Source organism: Periplaneta americana, chromosome 3 (genome assembly GCF_040183065.1).
Source record: "Periplaneta americana isolate PAMFEO1 chromosome 3, P.americana_PAMFEO1_priV1, whole genome shotgun sequence".
Classification (NCBI taxonomy): Eukaryota; Metazoa; Arthropoda; class Insecta; order Blattodea; family Blattidae; genus Periplaneta; species Periplaneta americana.
This window is the reverse complement of record NC_091119.1, coordinates 5,588,341-5,601,264: the sequence shown is the minus strand read 5'-3', so window position 1 is coordinate 5,601,264 and position 12,924 is coordinate 5,588,341. Positions and strand designations below refer to the sequence as shown.

The window sequence follows — 12,924 nt, the reverse complement described above, 5'->3', positions numbered from 1 at the left end:
ACGTTGACGTTCCGTATAATGTGAATCGACCTCTATTCTGCACATCCGACAACTCCTCAAGATGTTGTTTCTCTTGCGCTCACGCGGAAAATACGACCAGCAGATCCCCGCGATAATTCACCAGACTTACCTATGTGGTAATGACTATTGAGACTTTTTTTACTTACTTACTTACTTACTGGCTTTTAAGGAACCCGAAGGTTCATTGCCGCCCTCACATAAGCCCGCCATCGGTCCCTATCCTGTGCAAGATTAATCCAGTCTCTATCATCATACCCCACCTCCCTCAAATCCATTTTAATATTATCCTCCCATCTACGTATCGGCCTCCCTAAAGGTCTTTTTCCCCTCCGGTCTCCCAACTAGCACTCTATATGCATTTCTGGATTCGCCCATACGTGCTACATGCCCTGCCCATCTCAAACGTCTGGATTTTAAGTTCCTAATTATGTCACGTGAAGAATGCAATGCGTGCAGTTCTGTGTTGTGTAACTTTCTCCATTCTCCTGTAACTTCATCCCGCTTAGCCCCAAATATTTTCCTAAGCACCTTATTCTCAAACATCCTTAACCTATGTTCCTCTCTCAGAGTGAGAGTCCAAGTTTCACAACCATACAGAACAACCGGTAATATAACTGTTTTATAAATTCTAACTTTCAGATTTTTGGACAGCAGACTGGATGATAAGAGCTTCTCAACCGAATAATAACACGCATTTCCCATATTTATTCTGCGTTTAATTTCCTCCCGAGTGTCATTTATATTTGTTACTGTTGCTCCAAGATATTTGAATTTTTCCACCTCTTCGAAGGATAAATCTCCAATTTTTATATTTCCATTTCGTACAATATTCTGATCACGAGACATAATCATATACTTTGTCTTTTCGGGATTTACTTCCAAACCGATCGCTTTACTTGCTTCCAGTAAAATTCCCGTGTTTTCCCTAATCGTTTGTGGATTTTCTCCTAACATATTAATGTCATCTGCATAGACAAGAAGCTGATGTAACCCGTTCAATTCCAAACCCTGCCTGTTACCCTGAACTTTCCTAATGGCATATTCTAGAGCGAAGTTAAGTAAAGGTGATAGTGCATCTCCCTGCTTTAGCCCGCAGTGAATTGGAAAAGCATCAGATAGAAACTGACCTATACGGACTCTGCTGTATGTTTCACTGAGACACATTTTAATTAATCGAACTAGTTTCTTGGGAATACCAAATTCAATAAGAATATCATATAATACTTCCCTCTTAACCGAGTCATATGCCTTTTTGAAATCTATGAATGACTGATGTACTGTACCCTTATACTCCCTTTTTTTCTCCATTATCTGTCGAATACAAAAAATCTGATCAATAGTCCGATCTATTACGCCGAAAACCGCACTGATGATCCCCAATAATTTCATCTACGTACGGAGTTAATCTTCTCAAAAAAATATTGGACAAAATTTTGTACGACGTCAACAAAAGTGATATTCCTGGAAAGTTACCACAGTTGGTTTTGTCCCCCTCTTTAAAAATAGGTACAATTATGGACTCCTTCTATTGTTCTGGTACAATTTCCTTTTCCCAAATAGCAAGTACAAGTTTATAAATTTCGCTATATAATGCACTTCCACCCTCTTGTATTAATTCTGCTTGAGACTTTTTTTATGTCTCTAATAATTTGAGTTGTTTACATAATCTTACATTTGTCACTTTTGCTTATAAACTTGTTTCTTCGTTCTAAAATAATCAGTGGCGTTACTACTTTCACTGCAGGTAATATCGCCAGTACGCGTCATACTTGTATTCACATGAGTTGCTGTAAAACCTTGCCACAATTGAGGGCTTTGCCGGAAGAAGGGCGGATAGACCTCTACGCCCTTCTTCGGGAAAACGGTTTAAAATGTAGTGAATAATTATAGTAGCGAAATTTTGTTTTGATTGTACTGTACATACCTGCAGGACATGGCTGCGTGCGTGTATAACATTTTATTCAGGTGCGTTTTAAAATCTTAGATTGCAAGTATCTCAATTCGCCATATTGACGTATACGCCCTTTTTCCGGCAAACCCCTCAATTACAACTTTTGAAACGTACTTTCCATAGGAAAGCCTACAAATGAAAATGACCAATATCTAAAAGATCAATATTATTTCCGTATTTCTGGTCAGTTGTAAGCCATTTTCTGAATTGATGGCGTTAATCACTGTTGCCAAATATCGCTCTACAGTCTTGCTAACTTTTCAACAAAAAGTAGCTAAATCTCTCCAAAGTTTGTTAAAAAATCTCCAGAAATGTCGCTAAAAATTAATAATAGATATCACTAAACAAAAATAAGAGAAACATGCATATGCGGAGAAAAATATAATTTCCTCGTCGTCACCCTCTTCTGCAGAGTCTGGTTGTGTTGTTGACGGCTGTGATGTTGAGGTGGAAGCTGTGAATACACTGCACTTGATCCGATCCTTGACACTACACTTTCTGGCAAATTGTCATCATCATCTTCATCACGGCATAAGCCTTGTGGCTCGTTCCGTCTTCAAGAAAACTGATCCGACCATCTCATCCGTGGCCTGCCGACATTTCTTCTACCTACAGGTTTATACTTATTTATTATTTGTGGTATACGATATTCATCCATTCTTTGTATATGATCTTGCCATCTTTGTCTGTATTCAATAATTGTTTGATTTAGACTCTGAATTTCCAATTCTTTTCTAATATCTTCATTTCTCTTTTTGTCTATGAATCTATAACCTGCCACCTGTCTCAAAAATTTCATCTCTGCAGCCTCTATTTTCTTCTGTTGTGAGATAGTCAAGACCCAACTTTCACACCCATAAAGCAAGGTTGGGATCGCCATTACTTTGTAAAGTTTTAACAGTGTTGCTCTATTACAATTTTTTTAAGTTTTTTTTTTTATTGTACCACATAGTGTTTGGAATTTGTTAAATTTATTTTGCACATCTCTATTGCCGGTATATGACACAATGTAACCAAGATAATTAAAATCACTTTGTTGTTGGATGAGCCTATTATTTATGCAAATTTTTGCTCTTAACAGATCTCTTCCTTTAAGAGCCATTATTTTCGTTTTTTCATATGAGATTTGAAGATTATATTCACTTGTAATACTATTTAATTCATGTATGGCTCTTTTTAAATTATCTTCCGAATCTGCAATTAAGATCTGGTCATCAGCAAACAACAGTGTATCAATATTTCTCCCTTTTATTTTAAAATGTGTTTTAAGCATAGCCTGCCATCGTAAAACTGCGTCATTAATATATATATTAAATAGGGTAGGCGATAATGGACACCCCTGTCGTAGTCCTAAATTAATCTATACTAAATTATCCTCTTCTATGGATTTCTCCAATTTAAACTTTGTATTTGTATACATACTTTGTATTACTCTTATAAGATGTTGAGGAAAACCGTTTTAATCATTATTTCCCATAGCAAATTTCTTTTAACTTTATCAAAAGCTTTTACATAATCTATAAAAGCTATTAGAGTTGGTAGGTTATATTCTTGTCGTTGTAAGTGTGGAAATTTTCACCCAAGCGTTTGATCACAATTGCTTTTGTGAAATCTAACATTTTTTAAATCATAAACTACAGTCTTATTTGCTTCACACGAACTGTCGGCACAAAATTCCAAAACTCAATTGCCTTGGGTCGGTTCGGAGTGGAAAATCTCCACGCTGCGGGGAAGAACCAAGAATTAGCTGGACTTCACGACTCGTCACGTGACAATCAAAGTTGCCGCCGTTTATGGGTGTTGGAGCAGTAACATTGAGAGAGAGACCTAACCCGTGAGAATCATTGATTCACCATCTTCCACCCTGATCCCTGATCACAAATATATGAGATCAGGGCCTTCACGTATGAATCATTAGACTACTCAGTCATGCATCCATGCCTCCTCTAAAACTAAGAAGTGCATGACTTCAGTTGAATGTTTTAACTTAAAAGAAAGGAAAGAGTGGAAGAATATAAAAATCAGCAGAAAAGTCGCTAATCGTATTTTACAAAATTTGTCGCCGAGACTGATTCAAAATTCCCTAGATTTAGCGACTTATCACTAAATATGGCAACACTGGCGTTAATACCTTCACTTACCCTACACAACAACGATTGGCTCAAACGATGCCACGTGACCACATGCGCATAAACGTTCCAAAATGAACTGTCTTCCAATGTGAGGGACACAATAATTCTAAGCAACTATCGGAATGCAGTGAAAATTAAATCTAAACAGTTCTAAGTCAGTGATAAGTTTAAACTCTAAGACCGTAGTATACTCAGTCCCTATCCTGTGCAAGATTAATCCAGTCTCTACCATCATATCCCACCTCCCTCAAATCCATTTTAATATTATCCTCCCACCTATGTCTCGGCCTCCCCAAAGGTCATTTTCCCTCCAGCCTCCCAACTAACACTCTATATGCACTTCTGGATTCGCCCATACGTGCTACATGCCCTGCCCAGCTCAAACGTCTGGATTTAATGTTCCTAATTATGTCAGGTGAAGGATACAATGAGTGCAGTTCTGTGTTGTGTAACTTTCTCCATTCTCCTGTAACTTCATCCCTCTTAGCCCCAAATATTTTCCTAAGAACCTTATTCTGAAACACCTTTAATCTCTGTTTGTCTCTCATAGTGAGAGTCCAAGTTTCACAACCATAAAGAACAACCGGTAATATAACTGTTTTACAAATTCTAACTTTCAGATTTTTTGACAGTAAACTAAATGACAAAAGCTTCTCAACTGAATAATAACAAGCATTTACCATGTATTTATTCTGCATTAATTATAATAATAATAATAATAATAATAATAACTTAAATTATTCTATCTGTTTCTTACTTCACCGACATCTCTTCTTCTTTCAGATTTATATTTTAATACTACCTAAAGTAAAGGTTTAGGGCCTACATCCAAAATCTGTTAATGTGTCCAACATTCAACAGCAATTCATAAGCTATATTTGTACACCTGCTGATGGCTAAATTGCCACCAGGGTCACCTCCATTACACACATATCTAAGTAGTTATTCTTTGCACAATTGCACATAATGTATCTGGCAGCGTGTGCAATTCATCACCACAACGACTTCAATGTCGGCACAGCGTTTCTGAAACACAATCATCGTCATTGTCGTCATGACCTTCATCGTCATTTTCAAAAGGGGCCGGAATTCGATTTCCAGTAGATACTATGCGGTTTGTGGTTGACAAAGCGACTGTGGGAAAAAATTTTCTCTGAGTTATTCGGTTTTCCCTTTTGTTTTTATTCCACAACTGCTGTTCCAATATCGTTAAATAATATAACTTCACTTCATTGTCTATTGTAAGTCTCTGTAATTAAGGGTCGTATTCATAGACAAGACTTTGGACCAAAGTTGACTTTGGAAAGTACAAAGTCACCATTTTCCTATTCACAGTCGACACTTTGACGAAAGTAAACTTCAATCGTGACTTTACTTCGAAGTCGCCGAAAATCTAGACTTTGACTTTGACTTTCGTTCGTGGACATAAGGAAAATGGCTGATATTTGGAAAATTGTTGAATTTTCCGAGAATATTGAGGGTAACTAAACCTGTTCATGTTCCTTAGCGTATTATTAGATATACGTAGATAATAAATTCATATCAATGTACAGATTTGATAAACAGACCGTATTAGATATCCTCGTCATGTTTCAACATTCATTGATGAATAAAAATCAAAGACGATTGTCTGTTCCACCAATATTTGAATTTCTTATTTCATCGCGATTTTACACTACAGGTATATATATATATATATATATATATATATATATATATATATATATATGGCATAATAATGATTTGACTGTTTAATTCTATAGAGAATATGTTATACAGTTGGATATGAAGTTAATTTTTAATCCTCTGGTCGTCATAATAATGTTTTCTGAATATTGATTTCAGTTAATTTTTAAGAAGTCTGTCATTAGTGGCATCTTCTTATCTTCCTTATTTTCAGAATAAAATTATTTGGTAATTTCCTAGAAGACGGGCAAAATCTAACATGGCTGACGAAAACTACCAAAAACGTTCTGCCAACTATGAAGTCAAATGTCACCAAACATCGCAAAATCAAAGATGAAAAATCAAATATATATATATATTCATATTTTTAAAGAAGAACAAGCCCTCCAAAAAAATTAAAATATATTTAATTTTTCGCCTTTGATTTTTTGGTATTTTCATAGAAGACGGGCACTTGGTTGGATGTAGTTAGTACTACCAACTTTGTAAATTTAGAGTTAAATGTTAGTGTTTTTTAGTGATTTTCGTATGTTAGTTGTAGGTTTTTATACTAGGTGTCGCCGTGATGTTTTTTTTTTTTTAATTTGATTGGTTATACAGTAGAGTTGTGGTATTGGTTGTAGTTGTGAGTTGTAGTTGGTTTGGTGGGGTTTGAAGTTAGAGGTTGTACGTTGTATGTTGTGTCTGATGGCCGAAGGATTTGAAACTCTGTCTTTTTATGATATTTTTGAGAGATGTGTTAATATAGAAAAGAGTGTAAAGTTTTGTATTGATTTCGGTTTAATTCCGTCGTTCGAGAATAAGAATTGTGTGGATTGTGGTGAAGAAAACTCTGTTTGTGTGGTTTCGAGGAATGATCTGGTGAATTTCCCTTATAGACTAAGATGTCATAAGTGTTCTAAAAGAACTTCATTTTGTGTGAATACGTGGTTCAGTTTTGCGAAATTGAATGTACGTCAAAGTATTGGTTTAATTCTTTGTTGGTTGCATGGTTTAACTCTAGAAGCTGCTGCGTCTGAAATCGGCACGAATATTAATTCTGTGTTAGATTATTATGGCTTTTGTACGGAGGTCGCTTATGTAATTAGTGTTAATAATTCTATTCCTATTGGTGGATTTGGAAAAATTGTGGAGATTGATGAATCTCACATTGTAACTCGTAAATTCAATAGAGGACGTTTAACACGTAGTGAAAAGCGTCAGATATGGGTTTTTGGAGGAATTGAGAGAGAGAGTAGGAACTGTTTCATCACGAGAGTAGGTAATCGAGATAAAGATACTTTGATTCTACTGATAAAATCTTTCATTTTGCCAGGGACGAAGATAGTAAGTGATGGTTGGAAGGCTTACAGAGAACTGATGAAGGAGGGTTATGTGCACGAGGTTGTAAATCATTCGTTAGAATTTGTGAGAGAAGATGATAGGAGTGTACATACTCAAAATGTTGAAAGATTGTGGAAATCACTGAAGAGCAGTATCAAACGAGAAGGTAGACCTGGGTGTAAGGACGAAATGTATATTTTTCAATTTATTTATGTGAATTCTCTGAAGGCTCGTGGATATACCACTCCTAATGCTATTTTGCCAGTGTTTTTACGGGACATTGGAAAAGTTTATCCTGGATATGGGAAGACTGGTTTGAAGCCTGTATCATATACTGGGAGTGAAATGAGTGTTGTTGAAGACGTTAGTGATGATTGAATTTTCTTTGGTTAGGTAAGTAATGACTGTGTTTATAATTTTTTTCTTCGATTTTAGATTGTTTGGTGTAATTTAAAGGTTCATTTTGGTACAATTTCTTTTGGTAGTTTTCGTTCGCCATCTTGGATTTTGTCCGTCTTGATTTTAAATTGTTTGGTGTAATTTAAAGGTTCATAGTTGGCAATATGTTTTGGTAGTTTTCGTCCGCCATCTTGGATTTTGCCCGTCTTCTATGAAATTACCGATTTTTTTGGCGTTTGGTGGCATCCGAACTTCATAGTTGGTAGTACTTTTCTAGCAATTTTCGTCCGCACTTTACCCCCAAAAATCACTAAAACACAAAACAAAACATAATAATTTATCACCTTATCAAATAAAATTCAATTCTCATCGACGTCTTCATCGACAACCACTTCACTTCCAGTACAAATGACACAGGCTTTAAGGCAATCTAAACTTAAACCATGCAGGGAGCAAAGAACTAAACCAACACTTTGTCGTACAGTCAACTGTGCATAATTAAACCACGTGTTTACACTAAATGAAATTCTCTTCGAACACTTATTACACCTTAACATCTACAGAAAATTCAGTAAATAATTCCTTTAAACCACAGAAAAACAGTTTTCTTCTCAACATTGAACACAATCCTTCTTCACCAGCGAAAGAACTAAACCAAAATCGACACAAAATTTAATAGATAAATTTCAGAACACGGTTTCCTTCCTTTCCCTCTTACTTCAAAATTCCAACCTTGTGCACACAAAATAAATTATTGGCACTGAAAAGTGGCTTTTCGTAAGCATGGTGATGCGCATTCGACAAATGCAGACAAATCTACAATGTAACACCACTCACGTCAAACAACCAAGAACAACAGGACAACGTCATTATCCACGAAAAATTAATGAAAATTCTAGAATAAACGATAACTATAACCAATCAAATCGAAAGAAAATCACAAAAATCATAAAATGAGAAACTTTCAACTTTAGTCATCAGACACAACATAACACCACTCACGTCAAACAACCAAGAACAACTGATAACGTCATCATCCATTCAAAATTAACGAAAATTCTAGAACAAATGACAACTATAACAAATAAAATTAAAAGAAAATCACGGCGACACCTAGTACAAAAACCTAGAACTAACATGTAAAAGTCACTAAAAGATCACTAACATTTAACTCTGAAATAAAGAAGTTGGTAATACTTACTATATTCAACCAAGTGCCCGTCTTCTATGAAATTACCAATTATTTTATAATGAAATAATTCGAGGACTTAATGTGAACCTAACCTAATTACAATCGATGTTTTATTCACAACAAAATTCTTAGCAGGCAATACTATTTCAGATGAACTATACCATCATGTTTTATAGTTGCGAATTTTATTTTATTATAGGCCTATACGAATACAAGACTTCGAAATTGAGTTAAGATTTTTTGTGACCACGTAAATGAACGAATTATTATCTATTGGTGTAAAGATCTAAAAATATCAATTCTTTTACTTACGTGAGTTCCAGAGTAAGCCCACCCACGAATACTACTACAAATTATCCGTCCTCAAGTGAGGTTGATCACTGGGATCCGGAATTAACAAACATAAAAGATAAAGATAAATGAAACGAGAAAAATAATGATTTGATATGTAGGCCTACATTAAAACAAAAATTTACGTGTTAACATATAGAATAGAACATGTAGAATTTGAAGAGAGCAAGAACGACTAACAATCGCTTAACATGTACCGATAGTCTGTTTCATTGGTTTGTGTCTCAGAAGATGGCTTTGATTGTGGCAATGCCTACTCTATTTCAACTATCTGTTAATTTAATTCGTTTAGAAAGCAGTGATTGTGATTGCCAACATTAGAATAAGATCGTCAAATCTCGACTTACCAAAGTCAAAGTCTCAGAAGTATTGTCTATGAGTAGAACTTTCAACAAAGTTAAACTTTACTACGAAATTCGACTTTGGGAAGTTTTCATCCAAAGTCTCGTTTATGAATACGGCCCTAAGACTTTACAGCCTAACAAGTTATTATAAAACTGCCTTGTAATCACTAGTAAAATTAACATAGCTGCTCTCACCACAATTAGAGATTGTGCAAAAATTATTTTTAAATAGGTACGTTATTTAACAACGTGTATCAACTGCAGGATTAAGGTTATCTAGCATCGCTAAAATGAGTGATAGTGAGGAGGAGTTTGAGAATTAACTATGGTGTTACCTGACATTTGTCTTACAGTTGAGGAAAACCTCATAAAGATCCAATCAAGTAAGCAGATCAAAAAGTATTCAAACCCACGCTAGAGCCCTCATCACATTCCGTCGATTTCAAGTTTCCTTAACACAATTCAACAAAGTTTTAATTGTATCAACACACTGAGCAGAGGCCGGCATTTCCGACTGGAACAGAAATGCACCGAAGGAATATTATTCTCAGGACACATAGGTTCTGGTCCTGGGCGGCAAAATTTTGAGAAAGGAAAAATATTGAGTTGAAAATAAATGTTAGATATTTTCCTACTTTGCCTGCTTAGACAGTAGTATAATTATGTTAAATTGTTGCTACATACCTCTTTCTTACACTTTGCTAAATGTCTAAAATACGCATAGGCCTAAGTTAGTTGGTGGCGGGCGCAACATTTTAGGGCTCATCTCATTCTGCAGAAACTAGCGCTGAGGTAGTTCCGGTGATGGTTGAAGTGGAGATGGTTGAATTTGTAAGGGATTTCTTGTTACAGATTGATTAAGGATTTTATAGGGAAATATTTAAAGACAAGGAAATTGTTCGGTAATGTAAATTACGTGTGAAATGAAAGGTGCGTGGTAATGTAAGTGCAAACGTTCTAGATTATAAGAAGGAAAGGATCTTAAGGATATAAAACATACGATACGATGTAACGTGAAAAACTTAAAACTTGTATTAATTCAATAACCACTTCAAAAAAATGAAGCACGACAAATAAATAAACACACAGTTTCCATAATGTAATTTCGTTTCTACGTCCGCCATTACGCTAGCCTGTGTACTGGCAACATCACTGAAGAAAAATCACCAGGCTTTGAAAATCCTTCACAGATTCGTACATGCAAGGTATATCAAAAGTCAAGCCAAGCCAAGCCAAGCCAAGCCTAGCCAAGCCTAGCCTAGCCTAGCCTAACCTAACCTGTCGCACATTCATATTATGCAAGGCATAACAAAAGCCTAAACTACCTAACCTAACCTGTCACAGATTCGTTTATGAAAGGCATAGCGTGAGTGTACTCTAGCTTGAAACTTTCGTAATGTCGCCAAAGTTATGTTGGTATTACTGAGGAGACAGTTGAAGGTGCATATAAGCGTAGTAGAAAGGGAACTACCTCAGCGCTAGTTTAACCATTATTTGTAATAGCCTGAGAATTTAACATTATTAGCAATACCAGTATTTCTATTCGTCAGGTTTCTTGTTTATTTAAGTCATTATTTACTAACTTGGAATCTCGAATTATTTAATGATTATCTAAGTAACGTCTAAGAATCAGGGGCGTATTTTGCGGGCTACCGGTGCTACCGGCGGTAGCCCAAGGAAATTACAAAAGAAAAAGTTTATAATATAACATAATGTAATAATTTTGTATTATTAGTTTTACCATAGTAATTAAAATTAAAGTAATTGTTAGATATATTTTGTGTAATAATAGTGTCAGCGGTAGCCCAAACCCTTTAACCAGTATACGCCACTGTCTAAGATAGACCTAGTAATAGTAACAATACACCAAATAACAGCAGTAATCTTGGCAGAAGTAATAGTAACAAAACATCAATAATAAACCATTATTATTATATGCTTAGCATAACAACCGATTGAGACAATTTAGAACTTTTGTCGCCGGATTACGAGCTAAGGATTGTCCAGTTGCGAGCTTACGTATTAAGTAAAGTAAGTGTCTAATTCATAAGCAATTACAATTTCTTCGAAGTGCCAGTAAATAGAAGCGATTATTAAACTGAAACATTTCTTTTTGCTTCTTGCATGCATCCGGATATAAGCAACACTTTTTATCGTTTTCAATTAATAAATGCCTGTCATTAATTATAATTCTAAAGATTACAACAATGTAACATTCATCGCACCTGAAGGACAAGACACCTGAATAAATACCTTCAATACAAACAGCATTACAATTTTATGATCATCGAAAAAAAAAAACGTCGTTGAAGTCGGCTAGTTTCAACTGATTCTTAACCAACAAATATTGCGTAATAAGAAAAAATTATTGCTCACCTTCAGATGGTTACGACAGTTGTTACTTGGAGCCTTTTCGTCAAAAGAAGTAAAATCCACACAGCTGCATTATCTTGTACTCACTTTTACTTCACAACATTAAAAAATAGAACAACACACGAAAAAAGGAATATCTGCGGATTATACATGTAATATAGAACTCTGTAGATTTTTTACACACGCAGAGTTCGTAAATTTTGTAAGCAAAATGGTTTTAAAACCGTTAAGAATTTGAGGTGCATCAATAATCGTGTAATTTAATTCACCAAACGATAATATTCTTCTCAATAATGGTATCAGATAACATACAAAGCAAGAATAATGGTTTCACAACATTTGAAAATATATCGTTCCGAAGCAAACACCATAACATACAATCAGAACTCTTGAGTAACGGAGTTCCTATATATCCACTCACAACACGTTTAAAGAAAAATCAGTGCACTCTATAACAACAGCCAGAACTTCTTGAAAACTAGTCTTTCAATAAACATAACTATTTATCTTATTAGATATCAATTCAACAACGTGGTTATCGTCTTTTTAAAAGACTCGCACAGAGGTTAACGTTTGTTTATACACTCTAAAGAGCTACACACAATTATTCCAGCGTCTTGCATCTGCGGTTGTCTGACTAGCTTACCTGTAGAGGGAGAGCACGTAGGAGGAATCCTCAGAGTTTCCAAGAGTTTCTGCGACAACAGCATGATACAGTAACAGTAAACTATAAATTCCAGCCTGGAAAAACAACGCAATTCCATTACTACTACCACTGCAGTCAGTTTTAAGATAATAATTACACGATTATAACTCATAACATGTGTAGCGCTAGTAAAAAAGTACTATTGTTTCTAACTTCATGCAGCAGTCTGTACGACCATCAACCTGCCATTACTCTCGCACAAACCGAAGCATTGTGTAACGCACAATTCTATTTGCCGGTCATATGTAAGGGACTTTCCTATTGGCTGCTGGAAATCATAGAAGAAGAACGCCTTTCTGTCCCCTCTACTAAACAGGTACAAATCCCGTGCACAACCTCACCTGTCGTGTTCACCAAAGCGAGGCAATTACTACCTGTTCTGAATATATGTACTACGAGAAACTTTATATAAGGAGAATTTGACCTTGTGCAGCTGATGGGGTGTG

The 12,924-nt window shown here is 35.5% G+C and overlaps 1 protein-coding gene across 1 annotated transcript in view; it reads right to left on the bottom strand.

Annotated features, from left to right (window-relative positions):
• LOC138695771 (uncharacterized) overlaps positions 1-12,654 on the bottom strand; it is a 733,436-nt gene extending 720,782 nt beyond the window's left edge. The window contains exon 1 of the mRNA XM_069819953.1: positions 11,776-12,654. The gene's annotated coding sequence lies outside the window, so the exon portion shown is untranslated. The remainder of the gene's footprint in view (positions 1-11,775) is intronic.
• Between the last annotated feature and the right edge of the window lie 270 nt (positions 12,655-12,924).